The sequence below is a fragment of the Corvus hawaiiensis genome, chromosome 9 (genome assembly GCF_020740725.1).
Source record: "Corvus hawaiiensis isolate bCorHaw1 chromosome 9, bCorHaw1.pri.cur, whole genome shotgun sequence".
NCBI lineage: Eukaryota > Metazoa > Chordata > Aves > Passeriformes > Corvidae > Corvus > Corvus hawaiiensis.
In genome coordinates, this window is record NC_063221.1 from 29,793,170 (window position 1) to 29,811,004 (window position 17,835).

A 17,835-nucleotide genomic window follows, 5' to 3' on the forward strand; every position below is an offset into this window, starting at 1 on the left:
CAAGTGCTGACAACCTTTTGCACCCCAGCTTCTGGACTCTGCTCCTTCCATCATGTTTTGTCAAAACTACGTAATTCAGAGAGGGTAATTGAAGATTGTGAATATTAAAGATCTGATATGAATTTTTCCAAGTCTACCAAATGTGAACTTCTGTGAAAGTGTTTAGTGGAGAGCTTGGCTTATGCAACAGGACAATACAAATTTTGCAATACTTGTTCATGTTTTGGATTTCCCCCCAAAGTACTGAAAGGGCATTAAACCACAGTTTAATAAATAAAATAATAAAACAGTTTAACTCATTGGTTGTTGGGAAAAGGGGAAACCCATAGAAAAGTAAATCTTTAACTCAAAACAAAAATCAAGGAACTTTCTCAAACTCTGAGGATCGATGTTGTTTTATTATTAAACCACTGTGCTGTTGTTCCCATGGAAACAAAGAAACAAATATTTGAAGCTGTGTCACACCTTCCACCAAAACTCCAGTTAAGAATGTTTTGGAAAGTGTTTGTGTCAATGACAGCGCTCCTGTGCTCTGAATGACGGCTTTGTGCAGCCTCCCAGGCTCCTGCACAGACGACAAGGTGAACTCCCCACTTGGCCTCCTGAACATTCCTCATCTTTACAACTCTCTACAAGGAATTAATTGCACCAGGAGCTCTGTGCCCAGATAACTTTGAGGCTGCAGCAATGGCCCAGATGAAATGTGTGACAGCGGTGGCATTTGGCCGTTCGCTGTTGGTTTGGGTGGGGTCCTTTAGTCCATAATTTTCTACAGATCAATCCTATTAACATGCCAGATGATTTCACCTTGAACCCAGCTGAATCCGTTCAGAAATGGAAAGAAAAAACCCATGAAATATAACTGAGATTTTGGCTTAAAATAATATTTACTTTAGTGAGATAATATGATCCATCTCCTCATTACCAGTGGGAAGAGATCTTTCCATGCTGCCAGATATCTTTTACCTGAGGCACCCCATCTGTTTGTGTTTGCAGGCTGGGGGCAGTGCAGGAAATCTGATCAAAGTTAGCAGGTGCTCTTTTTTTTTTAACTTTTTTTTTTTTTAATTAAAGTGCTGCTCATCTTCTCTTTGCCCATTTCTTTCACCTCCAGATCAACCATCACATTTTAACTATTTTAACCAGAAAGTTCTCTTGTTACCCTGTTTTCCAAACAAAGAGTTTAATCCAAAGAAGGAGAAGTAAAATACATTGACTCTGGTATTCTGTGTTGGGTTTTTTTAGTGAATATAAGGTCAAAACTGTAATTAAATATCTCACCACTGGGAAAAGCATCATATTTCTCATTTCCAGCATGGAAAATAGCCGATGATGGCTCATTAAGGACAAGCCCATTTTGCAACCTTTCCCTTGCTGGAAGCACTAATCACCTTTTTCTTGTCTACCCACATACCCATTTTCACACAGTTCGTAGAAGTTTCATATCTTACAAATCTTCTGTGCTGTTAAATATCTTTGAAATCTTCTAGTTGGTTCAAAAGCTATTAAGGCTGGAAAGGGGGAAGGACATTTACATAATGCTTTTGCACATTAGGCTGAAATGTACTTTTCTGATGTGTGAGGAGACATCACAATGAATTCAACTCTATAAAACTGAGCTCCCCTTCTGAACCAGAAGGCCAGGTTGGATGGAGCTCTGAGCAATCTGGTTTAGTGGAAGGTGTCCCTGCCCATGGCAGGGGGTGGAATGAGATGATCTTTAGGGTCCCTTCCAACCCAAACCATTCTGTGATTCTATGAACTGGAGTTCCTTATGCTGCATTTACTTTGTGTACTACTGTGTGTACAAGGATGCTGGAACACTCTGAATGTGAAATAAAACAAGAAGTTGCCTAAAATTTTCTAAATTTTAATGGAATTTTTCTCATATTTCCCTCCCTAATGAACGTTGACATTATAATCCAAAACCTGCTCAAAGTTGGAAGGTTTAAATTGTAACCAGCTCTAAAAATCATCCTTTTCAAATTACAGGCCAGCTTAAAGACACCAGCATGGGAAAGCTTCCTTCACTGTGGGGTGAGTGAGCAGCTCAGATGCCTTTGATGGACCACACACTGCAATACCTTCAGTATTATCAAATAATAACTTGGAAACCCTGGGCCATGTGTTGTTTGAACTAAAGTCAGAGGCCACGTTTGGTTTGTGGTCCCTGGGATGTATCGTGACAGGTGGAATATACTGAATTGAGGGGCTGGGGAGTAGTGCTTTTATTTGTAAACCCTGCTTAAGATAATTACAGTGGTGTAGAGCAGAAGGAAGCCTTGTGCCTGGGCTAGTGGTTATCTGTGTATCATGGCCCAGCATGTCTCCTGTGTAAAGGAATATGTAATTCAAGAAGTGTCCCCAGGAAAGGGAGAAGCAGCTTTTGTTCTCAAACCCAGTGTTGTCATGATTGAGGCCACATGTTCCCTTACAGCCCCTAATCAGTGTGGGGCTGATTCCTATTTAGTTCCTTTCAACCACTGTTATTCAAGCTTTATGCTGTTGGAAATCTGCTCGTTCTCATCAACTTATACTGCAGGGATTCTCTGTGCCACGTCTGGAGATCCTGATATTCTTTCTAATGCTCTTTCACTGCCTTATTCAGGGGGATATTTTTCTACATAATGATTCACAGTAGCTGTGCCTCAGGCAGTGGCTTGAGGTAGGAGGTTATGCAGCAAAGCTACTTTAAAACAGTAATTTTGGTTTTTAAAAGATGCGTGAAAAGGGAGGAGGTCTTGGGCTGAGGATGGATGATACAATTTGAACATGTTGGAATACAATGGAAGAGAACCCATCATCTTTGAGAGACATTGTGAAAACTCCTATCTTCTGTACACTCAATGAATCAAGGTGGCCGTGCATTCATCTTTTATCATGATAGCTTATTTTTGTAATTTTGCTAGAAAATGCACTTATCACCATTCCTAGTTAGTCTTGTCTTTAGTTTATCTGATATCCATAATATTTTCTTTGTTGTTAATGCATTGCTGTTTTATCAAATACTCATCATTAAATTTAGAATAAATAGAATTTTAAAACTCAAGTCTAGTGAAGGGAATTCTTACCCAGGCGGTAGAAAAGCTGAGTTTTCTCCAGAGGGCCTTGAACCTCTATCTCCAGCTTTCAGGAATGGTCTTAACTACAATGACACAGTCCACAACAGCTGCTCTTAAAGCCGGCACGACCGTATTTCAGCCAACGCAGTTGTGTTTAAACCAGTCAACTAATGACCAAATTCACAGCTTCTAATTGCAGCCAGTACATGGTGTAAACACCATGCAGATGGCCTTGCTACCCTGTTAGCTTCAAATGGAAAAAAAAATAAAATAAAATTTACTGGTCACTTAAAGCTCTATATGTAAGGCTCAGCCTGACATCATTAAAGGGCATTTGTTGACTGGGGAGAGGCACGAGAGTTTCCCTTCTTGCACTTTTACTTTTTCATCTGTAAATGTGATCATTTTGAATTTAATGACAGCTGCAGAATTTGCAGAACTTAAACATGTAATTTTTAGAAAAAAACAGAGTTGCTATGCAGTAGTAAAAATTATTTTTCCTCCTCTAGTCCAAGTTACTCACTTAGCAACAGTCCTAAACTAGTTCTGCTGAGCCTGAATGGATGTTTCTGTGTAGCTGTTTGCCTGTAAAAACATGAAAAAATCTTTATTTTTCGTGAATGCCAGTAGTATCTTCATTTCTTGATTTTGTTGGATGCAAAATTTGTCCCAGCTAATACCTTTCCTTGATTAATCCACTTGAGTAATGAAGCACATGCCCAACTACAACAGCCTGAGCAATATGACTAATTAGGGTGTGATTCCTCTTGTATTTAAGATACTGTGAATATTTGGCTGGGCTGGTTCATGCTTTAATGTGTTTTTTTGTAAGGGTGGTCAACTGCATAATTTTTGGTTTGTATTTTTTACAAATTATCAGGACTTCGATAATTTGTAAATTTTAAACAAAAATCTAAAAATTGTTGTATTTTTCTCTGTAAAAGAGGAAGGGAACACTTTCCAGGAGCAAGATAAGAATCAAGCTTTTTCTTCTGAAAGAAAGTGTTTTGAACCCTGTGACCAGTCTGCAGTGAGCTTTGGGAGACAACAGATTTCTTGGCTGAACATGTTCCCACCTATGGTACATCTTTTCCCACACACAGTCCAGGAGTCCTGCTCTCTCTCCCAAAGCAGATTTTGGAACAGAAGAAGCAAGCAGTGGCACCTAGGAGGAAAAGTGATGTTCAGAGGGAGCACTGGGGTCTCTGGCCACCTACAGAGGGGTCACAACTGCTGTGGGAGTGTGAGGAGGATGATGCAACATGAGCTGTAATTATTGGAGTGAAATATCTCCCCATCAAATGTAAAGAGCTTTGAGACCTTGAAAGTCTGGTTTAGTTCTTTGTTTAGGCAGCACCTCAAACACCAGAGCCTCTGACTCAGTGCTGCTGTGATATAAAAAGTGAAAAATGCTGTGAAAAATGCTACTGGGACAAAACATGAGATTCTCTGTGTTCCTGATGTTGCAAGACACAGGAATCTAAGAATGTGTTTGACAGTCTGTCATTGTAACCACCGAAACCTTCGAGGTCCAATTAAAACCTCATAAAGAGTAATTCGGTGATGTTTGCATATGTAAAATAAAATGCTTTCATAGCTCAGCTTTATGAGCATGTATGGACTCTAAGAATTCTGAAAACATTCATGTATTTTTATGAATGTCATGAACTCAAAATTATTTAGCTAATTTTGACACTTTTCTTTTTTTTTTCTCCACAGGCTTTCACCATTTCTTACAGCCCAAACCACAAATAAAGCATTAAAATTATTGATGTGAGCTAAACAGGAGGGCTATTGCCAAAAATAGCAATATTCACTCAGGCTCATTCTGTGTAGCTCTGGAAAAATTATTCCCATGCTACAGCAAAGATCACATTTTTTCCTTTCTTCACTAATAGCAAAAATATTACCTTTCAAGTGGTCTGTTATTCCTGCAGCTGGGGGATAAGCAGGTTGGATGAAATTTAAGGTAGCTTAATGAGTAAGGCTTGCCGACCCAGCCTCCTGCTAATACAGTGAATGATTTATGATGCTTTTCTCTCCTGGTGCCTTCCCACCCCCTATTTTTCCCTTCAGGATGACAGCAAAATGAGGCAAACGGGCAAATGAAACCTTGTATTTGACCTAACTGAGCTGCAGGAGCTGTGCTCTTTTTTCTTTCCACTTTAATGGAGAGCATGGGAGCAGTTTTGGGGCATGGTTGGGCTCCCAGGGAGGATGTTCAGAAGGGGTGTTCACAGTCCTGCCTTGCTCTGACCAAAGAGACACTTTAACACCAGAAAAAACATGGGCACTCTGGAGTTTGAACAGAATACAGGTGTGTACGTGCACAGGTCTGTGTAGTGTGTCCACATCCTCGGACAGATTTGGCAGTGATGGAGAGATGCTTTATCCTCAGATAAGAATCCCACGTGTGGTGCTCCCTTAAAGCCACGATCCTCAGTCTGGGCAACCTCCTCCCCCATATCAGCAGCAGCTGCTGGTTGGTCTCTAAATGACCTCCACAGACCTTCAAGGCTCCAGAAGGGAAGGAGCTGTTTTATGGGGTTCAAACTGCAGCCCTGGGAGCTGGAGCACTTTGTGCCAGTCAGTACCAGTGTCAGGGGGGAGCCCACCAGTGCTGTGGCAGCAGCAGGCAGGAGACTTTGGGAGGCAGGTGGAATTTACAGAGAAATATAAGCAATCCAGTAAAGTGCTTAGAAAGAAGGTGAGGCATGTAAAGGAAAATTGTCTAAAAAGAAACTGATAATCCTGAGGTTTGTTATGGTTTTGAAGGGAATGAGAAGCAAAGAGTTGTCCTTTGCAGTAAGTGCCCTTTAATAGGTACAATTCTAATTACTAAGAAAATGCACTTTTATACTTCCTTCAGTCAGTGAGAGTTTGGCTTTGTGCTAAGCAGTGCTGTTTTCTTCTGAGATTAACCAGAGCACAGAAACATGGATTTGTTAGCTGGTGCTCCAGGGGATTTAGAAAACAATTTGGGGAGCACATTTTGGAGCTGGGTTCTCTTTACCACCAACACACAGGTTTGTGAGAGCCTCACTGCCTGTAGTAATATGAGTATAACCATTTCTTCTCTTCCCCAGATGACTTTAAAGGCTACATTTGTTTGTGTGAGATGATAGTTTTTGAGATCTTAGAACAGTATCAGTGCAACGATCATTGCCAGTTTTAAAATCCATCCTGGAATCCATGATTCAGAAATGAAATGATTGTGAGCAAAAATGAGAAAGAAACCTGATATCCCTGTAAAATAAAGCTCAACCACAAAGAGCTCATCAGAGCTGGGATAGCAGAGAAAATGGAGCAGTGCTGGTGGTGTTTCAGCAGTGACCCTGGAGTCCATCCTGCCTGACTGAAAGCCAGGCTTTTGTGTCTGAAATCAGAAACCCTGTGTTGTACTCCAGCCGTGGACAAACACACGATGATTAAGGATTTAGTAAGCATCTGTGGAGTGAGACTGAGATCGTTGCTGCCCTCGCTGTGTGTGAAAGGTTTTCCCTTGGAGAACAGCAGCAGCAGGAGACAGGGAGGGCAGGGAAAGTGCGGGGGCTCTCAGGGCTGCACGGCGAGAAGCAGCAGAAATGATGCAGATGTAGAGCTGGGGAGAGAAAAGCTTGTTAAGCTGAGAGAGCAGGGGCAGTAAAGGTAGGACCCACAGAAAAAGTAGGATCCTGGGAGAGATGTGTACATCTAAGTCCCCTTGCTAAATAATGAGGAAAGAAGCGCATGCACATCATTGCTGTAGGAGTTTCTCTCTCATTAGATCAAAAGGATAACATCTCTGCAATCTGTTGCTTCTGTAGAAAATGCAGCGTCCAAGAGGAGGAGGGGACACATGTGGGCAGCAAGAAAGCTCTTGGAAAACAACTTAGGAGGCAGCAGGAAAGAAACAGCTCACGGGTGGGGTCAGAGCAGTCCCAGAGCTGTCGGAGGAATGAGCAGGCAGATGAGTGGGTGAGGACAGACACCCCACTGAATGTTGATTGTGGCACAGCCTCCATCTGTCCTGCCTTGGTGCACCCACTCCTAGTGCTAGGAATAAGCTGTCATACCATGGAATCAGATTGCTATTTGTTGTGGTAAAACTGCTGCTGAGAACCTTTGTCTCCTGGTGAGAGATAAAGAAACAATAATAACTGGTGTTTACAGGCCCAAGTTGTGTATCCCACTTTGCAGAAGTGCTCCTTTTTTCTCCAGACTGCTTTGCCTGTGCCATCACAACCTGGAGACTCTGTGCACTACATCCATGGGTGACTTAAGCTTCACTGCATCCATGGGTGACTTACCTTTCACTACATCCATGGGTGACTTGCCTTTCTTAAGCTCCAGTAATTCATGGCTGTGAGTCCAAGGCACTTCGATACCAAACAACCTCCACATTAAATAACCACCACGAGAATTGATGCTAATACAAAGCTACATCCAAGAATTCAATAACTTTCACTGTTGGCAACCCAATAAAGTTTCAGGGCAAGAACTGAAATTTCTGCCTTACTATCAGAGTAAGGAAAGAACAGAAAAGTCAGACCAACTTCCAGACCTCAGGTCGCTGTTGGATTAGTTCTTTCTGGACTTGTGTAGTTCTCTCTTGACTCCTCTTATGATGGCCTTGAGACTGAGGTGGCTCTAAAGCTCCAGATGTCTGAATTTTGTGCTGCTGCTGGAATCCTGTTTCAAAGAACAATCCTCTTTAAAAACCTCAGGAGTGGCTGTGCAAAGGCACAATGAAATGTCAGAAGTAAAGAAACTTATTTTTATTTCCGCACTGAATTTCTTTTGGAAGTATCAGCCATCACTCTTGGAATGGAATGACTTACAGCTCTTCATGAGGGTGTCACCATGTCCTGAACCTTATTTTAATGTGGGCCATATTGGAACCAGGAGAGGTCACCAGCAAAGGTGGGCTGTGGTACCTTCCTGAGGTAACAGTATGTGACCCTGGGGATTTCTTTTTTCCCGTTTAAAGTGAGAAAAAAAGAAATCCAGAGGAAAAAAAATGTAGCTAAATTTTTATGCATACTTTCTTTTTTAAGGGAACACCTGTCTGGAGTAATCCTTCATTGTTTGCATTCATGAGAAGCAGGAAAGCAGCTCTATTTGCTCTGACTTCATTAGTGGCAGCCCAGTTTCTCAAACGAGCACAAAGTTTCTTTTTTTTGCCAGCTCCAAACAGATAAAATTACTACTTGGTCAATTCCACAGAACCTTTAAGGCTTTCAATCACAGCAGTAAATGCTACTGTGCCCCAGCTCTTGCTTTTACTAAATTGTATTATAAGCACCTTAATTATAGTCTGTGCGGTCTGATGGGCCACGGAAAAGGTTGTCTTCCAAAAAACACATGATAACAGGGGTGGAGCGATCCTGGGCATTTTTGTCTGTTGGGAAAGAAAGGGCTTTGCAGAGAAGATTAATAGTAAACAATGTTAATCTAAATATATCTCAAGACACAGAATATCACATTCCTTCGGGCTCGCCTTCTCAGGGGGTACTGGCATTAAGCGTGTTACTGTGGGGATCGCTGCACAAAGCCAGGCTCCTCCTCTCCCGAGCAGAGCTCAAGCGAGGTCTGCTTTTGTTGTCATTCCACTGCTGAGCTGCAGCAGTACGAGGTCCCTCACTTGTGCTGCTTTTAGCGGGCAAGTTCAGGGCTCCCAGGTTGAGATCTAGTTCAAGGGCAGAGGAGGGAACAGAAACACTCGCAGGGACTTCACGGTGGTTTGAGCAAATTCTCCACGCCACTGCCAAAGAGAAGCACCAGACCTGGGCCTTGCTGATGGATTAGTGCCCCTCTATAGCCCGTGTCTGCCTCTTTACTTATTTAATTATTTTTATAGGTCAGATCAAATGTAAGTTGGAGGCAGCTTTTAAAGTCTGCTGCGCTCAGTAGAGCAGAGCATCTGGCCGGGCGATCGCGTTGCTGCCTCCCCTGTTAATGGCACGGCTCTGGGCCTTGGGGCAGGCAGGCTATCCTTATCACCTTGGCAGGCTGCCAGCCCCAAAGAATAATCCATTAACGTCTGCCCCGCTGGCATTCTTGCCAAATACGAGGGATATCTTTTAAATAAACATTGGCAGTTCCCAGTCGGAGGAAAGAGAAAGGGAGTAGAGGAAAAACAATCCTTGACATTTCAGTGACTTTGCAGGGCAAGCTGACACCTGGTACCACCCTTATCTGCGGGTGTTTGTGCAGAGCTGCAAAACAGCTTCTTCTCTTGGCCCTTTTGCTTTCTTTAAATAGAACTGGGAAGACTGATAATGGTAGGAGTAACTTTCTTGGATAGGTATTCTTTGCCTTGTCTTTTTCCAGGCCAGGGAGACCCTGTGTTAACATCTGGGCTCCTGTTTTCCTCCAAGGTACAGCAGAATAGTGTGGCAGCTTTCCTGCCTCAGACTCTGCCAACAATATTTTTTTCCCACAGTTTTCCTCCCTAGTGGATTACATACAATGTGGATTTACTTTCAGGGGGGCACTTTCCCACCTGACTTCGTATCTCTTCATCCATCAAACTCAACAGCCACATGGATCTGCCAGGAATCAGAGCAACTGGGGCTCTGATTCTCAGCATTCCTTGGGAAGCGCTTTTTCTATTTGTTTCAGCCATTTCACGTTTTTTTGTCTGTGTAGCCAAACTCTCAATGACAGCTGGAGGTTTATTTTTCCAGCTGTTATATTTTCCTTCATAGCAATAAAATTACTTGTTTGGATATTTCACTGTATCAATAAATGAGCTGTCGAGGTTTTATTTTTGCAGTCCAGTTAAGATCTGGAGTAGGATTCATTTGTCCGGAAGGTGATTGGGAGACAGTAAAATATTTGGTGTTGAAAGAATAATATCGGGACAAACCTAGAGTTTGCTAGTGTGAAACTGGGTTTCATTTCTGCTGGTTTTGCCTTGGTTCATTGACTGCACTGATGCTACCTCAGTGTTCATCAGAGGTAAATGAGGGCATAAACTCTTTTATTTCACCTTTCTAGCAAGTTAATTAAAAGATTGGACAGTAGTTTGAAGGATTTTAAATATTGATTGTAAGGATATTTTGGTACTAAAGTCTCTGCTTCTAAAGATTTGGGACTTTACAACTACTGCCTTGCCAAAATTTTCCTCAAAATTTATATTTGTATTATATTGTATATTTATATTGAATTTGCAGCATTGTATTTTGCTTGCCCATTTTCATCTGAGTGTTGAAGCTATTCCTATCTTTCCTGTGGTTTCAAAATCAACACCATCCCCACCCATGATTAAACTTACGAGATTAGCACTATTAGTGAATTTTCTGCTGCAGCTAAAAGTTTCCTCCAATGCTTTTACTTGTGTGTGGGATGGGGCAGAGGAAGCACCCTGCCTGCTGCAGGGCCTGGGGACAGGCTGACAAAGTGCAGAAAGCATTTTTTGACCAGATCCTCATTTTAGGACATTAAGCTTTTATGTCTCCACACTTCCCTTTTTGAAGCATGGTGACATTTGAATATGTCAATGTGTTTTCAATGAAGATAACTTAATCACCAGTACTGGGAGCTTGTATATCTCCTAATTGAATTGGAACCAATCTGAATGTCCCTAAACCAATCTTTTGCTGTATTTTTAGTTCAATCTGTTGCTCCACCCCTGGCCAGCCTGTATATGGTAAACCTTCTGCTATTTCCTGCTCGGTTATTTAATGCTGGAGCCAAGCTACTTTCAGTTCTTGAAGCAGAACCAAGCAAGTCAAATGTGGTTAGTGTGGAGTTAACTGGAAACATTCCCAAAAGATAGCAGACTTTTTCCCAAACACATACTGATCCACCTGGAAAAGAAATATCATTTGCAAATCATAACCTCTTCACTCTGGGTAGCTCCTGTCTGGACACTTACAGACCTTGTTGATAGTCTGTACTTAAAAAGGATTATGAACAAGACACTGTAGGCTTTCACAAGCAGATTGTAATTGAAAATGCAGTGGAAGTCATTCAAATATTGCAACTGGTGTGTAAAAAGGGGCAAGAGAAGAAGTATATCATACTGAGGGACTGCTTAAAATAGGCAAATGCATATTAAGTAATTGTAGGTCCCTGCACTGGATTAAGGTGACACAACTATTGCTCTACTTTCATTGTTTGGTTAGTCTGTACCAACAGGGAGTGGTTTTTTTTTTGCTGGCCAGGGAGATCCCTAAATCCACGTGTGCTCCAGCAGGGAGGAAGGAGTTGCTGTGTGGGCTAATAAAACCCTTCAGTGGGCATGTTTAGCAGGGAGGAGCACTTCATAGTCGCATCCATCTGAGTTCAAATCTGGAGCTGTTAATTGAATTTAGATCAGTCTGAGAGTCATCTCCTCCAGGGGAAACAGCATGGTTGCCCCTCTGAAGTGTGAGGGTGAAGGGTAAATAAATACAGAATTGCTGCATTCAGTAGAGGCTATTGATTAGTGCCAGGTGAGGCCTGTGTCCTACTTTCCCAAAAGAAATACTAACAAGTTCCTTGTACAATACTCTGGTGAGTTCCTGCACAACTGTCACCAGCACCTGCTTCCCTAGATGATAAAACTTGCAGGGCAGAGAGGATAAAGAAATGTCTGGATCTCTCCTCCAGTAACTTTTCAACCTGTTCTTCCAATTAAGGGTAGAAGTCTTGAAAATAAAGTCCCAGGTGTTTAGTGAAAATAAAAAGTTGAATACAGTGCAGAGGCCCAAGCTGTCTCCCTTTCTTGTGCTTCCCCCTCTCCCCCCTCTATTGGAGTAGAGAAAAAACATTTACTAGACGCTGGGGAATCCATGTAGGAATTAGTCTAAAGGAAAAAAATCAATAGCAAATCCAGCTTCAGTAGCTCTTCTGTTCACAGGGTTAATTGTTTAAATAAAGGAATGCAGTAATAGAGACATTCTGCTTCAGGCTTCTCTCTTTCAGAGACCCTGTAAGTATTTTCTAACCCAGATTTCAAGAACAACACTGTCTAGCTGTGCTGGAACAAGTGCTATTTTTAAGTTTCCTGTGGTTTGAGGAGTTGTCAGATTTCTCTGTCTGACAGATCAAGGGATCCAGAAAGCCAGTTCTGAGTTTCTGGTCTGAAGGTTGAAGGAATACAAAAATGAACAGACAGTGATTTTCTGCATTGTAGCAGATGAAAGAAAAGATGAAAGATCTCAGCCATGCTCATGTCAATCCAGAGCAGCTCCAGCAACTGTGGACTTTAGTTCAATAAATATTATTTAACCTAGTTCAGGAAAATCCCCCCACTACAACAAAACAAGTTTTTCTACTCTTAGGGGTCACGACTGTATCTACGGAAGCAGCCCACGCTGATAAACTGTTCCACAACTGATACTGAGCAAGTGTTCAAAGAGCAAAACTGCACCAGCTGAGCTGGGGCTGTCTGGCAGGCCAGGCCAGGTGAAGTGATCTCATCTGCCCTCCCTGTGCCATCGAGTTCCAGCCAGTTGTGCACAAGAGATGCCTTTTTTTGCTGCAAGCAGAGCCAGTTCACATGCAGAGATCTGTATATCCCAGTAAACGTCCCACTGCCCATGGGAAGGTGCTGTCTGTCTTCCAGCTGCATCCACGATGCTTTGTGGGTTTTTAGGCAGTAGTTGAAGCTCTCCTGACTCTCACTGGAGTGGCTGTTCCTGTGTCTGTGTGTTCCCAGGCCTGGTATAATGTGTGTTAAGACCACACAATAAAAGTAAATCTATTTTTTGTTATTATAACACCATAGGTGCTGTTTATGGGTTGGACTTGCTCCCTGTGTCTCCTGTTTCACAACCAGCAGTGCCCAGGAACATCTCTCTTCTGTGTCTGTCCTGCCCATGCCCCACAAATATCAATAGTTATGATTAAATGTAAAAAGACACAGTGCCAGTAGCTGTGTAGGGGAAGAAGAGGAGAGAGAAGAGGTAAGCGTTTGTTTTTATGCAGACTGAAACATTCCAGTAGCAGAAATGATGGCACTTACAGGAATGTTACAATCTCCTGAATGATACAATTCCCTCACTGCCTGGAAACTTAACACTTAGGCAGAGGTGTATTTGACCTTTGAGTAATTGTATAGCATCCCAAATGGGTATGACTTTTGTTTGATAAACATCACATTTCATGCTTTACAATGCACTGATCCCAGAAACAGACTTAAAAGATCTGATCTGGGAATGGTACACAAATGAGCAGTTGTGTGGCTTATAAATTGTGGTGTGGCTTTACAATGCAAAATGACACATCTGGCATCTAGCTAAGAAAGCTTTTTCACTTTTTCTTTTTCCTACCCCAAAGTGCTTTCTCCAGGGAAAAAAAAATACAAGTCAAATTGCCTGAAATAACACACTTCCAGTATTAGCAGTAAAGGCTATCGGTGCCCCGTGCAAGTGGAGAGAATATCCCATATACAATCAGCACATTATGTTGTTGTCCAAAGCAAAACTGGAAAATTTTAAGAACAACCACTGTATAATGTCAGATTATCATGGTGTCTGGTTTTGGGAGCCTCGCTCTCTTCTTTGAGGGTTATATTATGCCAACATATTAAAGAGAAAACTAAATGGAAACCAAGAAAGATATCATTTTCCTTTCCTCCTCCCCCCCTCCCTTCTTTTCCTGTTGGGAGTGTTTCTGTTTGTCTGCATAAAACTTACCCATTCCAGTCCCTAACTACTATTTAAGGTTGCCTGCCAGCCTGGCAAGTTGTTATGCAGGTTGCACTTAAATAGCTCACGTTTGACTGCAGAGCACCTGTTAGTTGACTTGGAGACAGTAAAATTCAGGGCAAAGGCTTCCCAAACACAAAGGGTTGCTTGTGGAAAAAGACCTTGTTGATCTTGGATGGAGTTATAACCAGCACTTGATGCCTTTAGTGGGGCATTGTATGGTGCACTAAGTCTGTACACGTGTTTCTGTGTGTGAAAAAACAACACTTGAGCTAAACAGAGAGCGTGGAGCTAACGGGCTTTCTTCAGGTGTGTTTTATGGAGCACTATTGAAAGGACTTTTTGTGTAGGGCCCTTGGAAACTCTTTTCAAAGCCCTGCTCAGAAATGCCGAGGCCTGTGGGCCACCTTCCCGCTCAGGGCGTGCATCGTGTGGCTCACGTCTTCCCAGTGCAGACTTGGGTCCATCAGATCGGGTGTTCCTGACCCTGAGAGAGCCTTTTGCATTGATGGGAAGTGGAGGAGCTTGAAATAAAAGTTCTACAGCAAAGTGTTCTCTCTTTCTGCCAGTCATTGTTCATTCAGCTGTTACCGCGCACGGCAGCCTTAGCTCTGCGCCATGCCTGCCGCTGGCCGCGCTCTCCAGAGGCATTGCTCCTGCTCTTAGAGTCAGCTCTGCGTCCTGACTCATTCACTGCTGTGTTTGTGGCTTGTTTTGTGGGGTAAAGCCACTGGGATAACCTTGGCAAGATCAAAACAGAGTACTTTGAAGTGACACACGGGCGCAGTATTAATTTTCTAACACATTTTGGAATAATGTTGACATTCATTTGTTCTTTACAGGAGTGTGCTTGTTTGGAAAGATAGACAAGCAAAACTTTTTATGACAACACAGTTCATCTATGAAATAACTTGTTCATTTTTGGAAATTTTGTTTTAAAAAGCTACCCTACAGTGCCAAAATCCATGAAGCTGTTCCCCAGAATGCATCCATCTAACCCAGAGCTCATGAGAGTCTTTGAACATCTTTTTGTTTTTGCTGATTGGTTTTAGTTATTGGTACAATATAAAGAGCATTGCCCAAAATGTTTATGGTGAACCAAGCCATGCCACTGTGTTTTTGGCAAACAAGCATATAATGAATGCTTGCAGGTTCTTTCAATGACCTGTGTGTCCTTCCCCAGCAGCTCTCAGGAGAGGCTGTTTGTGCAAAGGGAGATTTCATAGGATCACACAATATCCTGAGTTGGAAGGGACCCACAAGTATCATCAAAGTCCAACTCCTGGCCCTAATTTGCCTAATTTGCCGCATCCTTCTCCATCCACAGTGCCTCAAGGAGCCATGTAGGAGCTGGTAGTTATTTCTTATTATTTGAGCTGCTTCATACCTCTCTTTTAACATTTCAACCACTGTGCAAGGCAGCACCTCTGCAAGCTTGCCGAATTTGGGATTTCCCACCTCACCACAGACACAGACAGTGCCTTTTACCCCACTCCAAATGCCAGAACGAACATGATCCACATGTTTGAACATCAGGCATCGAGGTTCAGCGTGAGGGAAAGCCAAGCACTGCACTGATCACAGGCAACAAGCTAATCTTCTGCTGCAGTTTTTGTTTAAACCTGATGACTTGTGCAGGCCGGATGCTGAAACATTTGGTTTGGAGCTGGGCAAGCACAACTGACAGACTGGATGCTTGCCCATAATGGAGGCAGAGGAAGGAGGAGCCTCTGGTATCATTTAAGTACTTGACTGGTCTTTTCAGCAGGTATTTTTCCAGTTCACAGCAGGCCACTGACAGCAGAAAGCACAGCAGCAGCAGCAGCAGCAGCGGTGAAACTGTTACAATGGGAGGGAGATAAAGTGAAGGATTTGTCGGAGGGGCAGTGCCAGGAAACGGCTGAGACATCACATGACAGAGGATGTGCCCTCTGCAGCTCAGGGACTATTTACTTACAGGCGGGACTTCACCAGACTCCACCAAGGGCAGTTCTGGCGAGTTATTTGAATTACCTGACCCACTTGCAGTAGGAAGTCATTATAGAGATAGTAAATACCTACCCCACCCTTGGTAGGCAGACAGACTCTTTGCCAGAATGGTCTAGCTCAGCTTCTCAGAATATAAAATATTGTACCTTTCTAGTTGAAACTGGCATTGCAAAGACATCAGAAACTGCTGCTGTTCCAGTAAACTGCTCCATTTCTTGGCATTCGACCATTGTGGAGAGAACTTCCAGGATTTATGTCTTACCACCACCTGGAGCACAAATAATACGTGAAGAGTATGTTGGAAATTTTTGTTAAGGTGCAAATCTCTTGCTTCTCACATTGATGGGAAAAGCTCCCAGGCCTTCTGGCAGTCAGGGAAGTTGCCTGTGATGGAAGAATCCGAGAGGAGCTTTACACAAGCATTCATTTGAAGTGTTAAATAGACTCCAACACAGTTTTTCCTACACTTTTTTGTTTTACTTCCTTGTAGTGAAAGCTGCAACTAACTTCACACACATAACACAGAATCATGGAGTTGTTAAGGTTGGAAAAGACCTCTGAGATCATCAAATCCAACTGTCAACCCAGCACCACCACCCCGTTCACCACTAAACCACGTCCTCAAGTGCCATATCCACACTTTTTTTGAATACTTAACATGTTTGGTGATTAATTATTGTTACTTGATGGATGGATTTTAAAATTTCAAGGAGAAGCTTGAAACATTATCTACAAGTTATCATTTTTTTTAAAAAATCATGTTACTATTATAGTAAATTGTAACTGTAAATTCTCTCCCCCTGGAATAGATGAGATTTCACCAAGATCTGTGGCCTGCACGATGCTGACCTTTAGCATAACCCTACAAATTATCACCAAAATAAGATTCTAATCTTGCTTAGACCAGAATATAGTTGGAGAAAGTCCATGAAAAGACAAAAGATTTATACTAATGCAGCAAAGAGCAGGTCTGGGCCAAAATAGATATTAATGTAAGAGGACTTGCTTCAAATTAGAATGATGATGGCCTTTGCTTGGACTGTAGGAATAGGTGGTGACAGGAAAGGAAGAAGAAAAGAACTGAAAAGAAAAAAAAAAAAAGTGAAAATTTTAATTCCTTCAAAGGTCTCTGGTCAGAATTTAGGGGGTAATTCTCCATTTGAGAAACCCAGGAGATGAACTTTCACATCCTCTGCAAAGCTGGTGAAGTCTGCTGGTGAAGTTGATTTGATCTACCTGTACCCACTGGGCTCAGGTTGTGCTGTGACTTCTCAGAACACCATGTGCTCATGGGCTGGCTTGGGCTGGCTTAGGAGAGGTCACAGCCAAGTTAAAAGGGATTTATTCTCCTGTTCTCCAGGGGGATTTGTCATCTTTGTACAGTGTTAAGGACAATGCGTCATACTGGGCTCACCAGGGGGGTTAATGCACTAAGGCAAACATCTGTAAGGGACACAGGCACCCAGCTCTGAGGCTGGGATTCAGAAGCCTTAATTAGGGGTCTCCTGCACAGTGATTTGGGAAAATTCAGTGCTTACTAATAGGATTCACATGTACCTGGGCTCTGAGTGCAGGGATTGAGGTAGCAAGGTGGAAAAGTACTGAAGAAGAGGATGTGTGTCTGTGCTTTGGTTGGTACCTCAGGTCCTTTCTGGGATCTGACACTGAATGCTGAAGTTTTATATGTTTACAGTTGCACTGAGTTTCCTTAGGGAAATAAATCAAACCAAATTTTTTTTTGTTTGACACTGCTATTAAAGTAGAAAGCTGAACACAAAACTGCTGGGGAGGCCCAGAGCTAAACTGGAGCCACACTTCCCTTGTTTCTATTCTAGTTTTGAACACCCTTCATCAACTAATCACTGCCTGGCACAGTATTAAATTTAATCACTGAACTCCAAAACATTGTAATGTGTCTACCTACTCCATGGTTCCATTTGGATGGAAATTTTCTATCTCGTTTAAAGACTATTAAAGCCCTGCCTTTCTTGCTCAGAACAAAAGGCAATTGTTGGATTTGTTTTTTGTTATGTTCGTATTCAACAAAAGATGATTATTCTGTCTGCTCAGTGCTGAGATCCCTGTGAACATGTAGACCTCCTCTCTACTTGCTTTTCTTTCTCCTGGCTGACTACAAAATAGAACCATTTCCTTCTCACAGAAGT

The 17,835-nt window shown here is 42.4% G+C and overlaps 1 protein-coding gene across 7 annotated transcripts in view; it reads left to right on the top strand.

Moving 5' to 3' along the window:
* The window catches only part of FGGY (FGGY carbohydrate kinase domain containing), a 254,334-nt gene that overhangs the window by 29,335 nt on the left and 207,164 nt on the right, over positions 1 to 17,835 (top strand). The gene's annotated exons all lie outside the window — the stretch shown is intronic.